At 50.6% G+C, this 2,500-nt stretch overlaps 1 protein-coding gene across 2 annotated transcripts in view; it reads left to right on the plus strand.

The window, feature by feature from the left end:
* Nucleotides 1-2,500, plus strand: part of efna5b (ephrin-A5b) — a 120,476-nt gene that overhangs the window by 84,141 nt on the left and 33,835 nt on the right. The gene's annotated exons all lie outside the window — the stretch shown is intronic.

A 2,500-nucleotide genomic window follows, 5' to 3' on the forward strand; every position in this document is an offset into this window, starting at 1 on the left:
AGGAATGGAACACATGCTGGTTGCCCTACGGCCCTCAAGTGTTATACAACTGCTTCTGTCCCTACCACAAAGCATGTGCACGCAGTCACGCACGTATACTCACGAGCGCACAATATATATTGCCGGTGGTCTGTGAACTGTGAAAGGGGGTTAGGGGTTTTATGAAAGTGGTGACATTATAACATCCTGACACAGCGCCCATGGCTATACCTACCTTGAAGGTCAGTGCACGTACCGTACGTGTGTGTGGGCGTATACGTGTGTTTGTGTGGCATGTCAGTGGCGTGTGTGTGTGTGTGTGTGTGTGTGTGTGTGTGTGTGTGTGTGTGTGTGTGTGTGTGTGTGTGTGTGTGTGTGTGTGTGTGTGTGTGTGTGTGTGTGTGTGTGTGTGTGTGCGTACATGTCACAGGAGTCATAATGATGAGCCCTGCTGAGGTGACACAAACGAGACCAGCTCAGATCAGTCTCCTGTCTTTTCATCACCACTTCTCTCCTTTTATCTCTGGCATTTCCATTCCACCCTCATGCCTCTTTCTTCCACCTCCGTGTTTTTTCTAGCTCCAACCTTCTCCTTTTACCGCCCGCCCCTCTCTCGCTCTCTCTCGCCCCCACTCCCTCTCTCTCTCGCCCACACTCCCTCTCTCTTGTGCTTTCTCTCGCTCGCCTCCTTCCCTAATAGAGGGTATGCGCGTGACATCATCATCATACCTGGAAGTTATGCGGGAACGCCTACTGATTGGCAAAAAACTACTTTCTGGCCTTGACAGCTCATACGTCCAAACAGAAAAATCCTATCTGATTGCATTAAAAAATGTTAAACGTTAAACTCGTGCGTGCGTGCGTGCGTGCGTGCGTGCGTGTGTGCGTGCGTGCGTGCGTGCGTGCATGCGTGCGTGCGTGCGTGCAACAGAATTAAAAAGGCTTGAGACCAACTGCCATAGACAGACATGACCTTATAACAGCATAGTGTGCAATATGCAGGTGGCCCACAGGTGTGTGATGGCCTACACAGTGGAGTGTGTGTGTGTGTGTGTGTGTGTGTGTGCGTTTACGTGCGTGTGTGTGTGGTTAGTCTGTCAGCAAATGGTATGTTGTGTGTGACTGGAGTTCCCTGAGGCACGGTAGCGACACAGGCGCGTCCAGGTGGCCTAGGAACAGAAGGCATTGTGGGGGCTGACCAGAACAGGGTTTGAAGGGAGGGCCGGGACTGAGACACTAAATGTTGATGGCCTCCCTGAGCTTTCCGCTCCGTGGCGTGCGTCAAGGACATAATTTACACGATGTTCCCTCCTGTCCAGAAAGGTACAGTAAACAGTAAACACATACTAAGAGATGTTTGTCCTCGGCTCCGTTTGCAAACCCATATGTTCCCCTGTCCTTCAATGTGTTTGTAGGACAGGAAGAGCAGCTGGAAAGGTTTGTTTGTGTTTATCTGACCTCGCCAGGAGGTCTCGGCACATGTAATTGATTATAAAAAAAAAGGTAAATGGACAGCATTTATAGTGCTTCTTTTAGCCATCGGAACCACTCAAATGCGCTTTACAATGTACTTCACCCGCACTTCAGCTATTCACACATGCAGCAACACAGTGGAACACGTTACACATTACGTATTATGCTGTAAAACTAAAGCCACGCTGATGGCAGATGCAACCATGCAAGGAAGCAATTAGGTGTTCAGTGCTCAAGGACACTTAGACAGAAAGCCAGTAGGGATCAAACCAGGAGGAATCGAACCGAAGGCGCCACTGGCGCCCCAACAACAGGACCAAAACTTTCTTCCCCTTTCTCTCGCCCCTCCAGCTGTCTGTCCACCCGTCCGTCCGTCCATCCACCAACCAATCAGTCACCCCCTGCTGTCACATGACGCCCACTGTAATACATTCACTGCTGCTGTTCTGTCTTGGCTGCCAAATACGTTGTCACCACAACACAGTGAATTATGATTTATGGCAACGGTGTCACCCGCGCACTGTGATATGACGGTATTAATTGACACTTAACAGCGACATGCAAGCTATAAGCAGGAGTATTACACAGTTACGCACGCACGCACGCACGCACGCACGCACACACACACACACACACACACACACACACACACACACACACACACACACACACACACACTCTAACATGTTAGAGCTTCCAGTGTTTACAGTTGAGTGGGGAGTGGGTTCAGGGCAGCAGTGATTCAGGGGAACAGCCCCGGGGTCTGACGGGAAGTTGGAAGAGGCGACATTCTTGTCAGACGTCCTTGGTGACAGGCGTAGACATAAAGAAATCCTTTTACATGCACATGCACACACACATTCACGCAAGCTTTAGCATGCACGCGCACACACATGCGTGCGTACAGTACATAGACACACATACATGGTTGTTTGGCAGAGCGCGGTGTAGATGAGCTCAGAGGAAGTGCTATCGGCCTGTTTTCTGTTTTGGGGGGGGGGGGGGCTTGAGTTCCAGCGAGCTGACACGGCCGAGATCAAACGTCCAC

The sequence above is a fragment of the Electrona antarctica genome (assembly GCF_951216825.1).
Source record: "Electrona antarctica genome assembly, chromosome: 12".
Taxonomy (NCBI): Eukaryota; Metazoa; Chordata; class Actinopteri; order Myctophiformes; family Myctophidae; genus Electrona; species Electrona antarctica.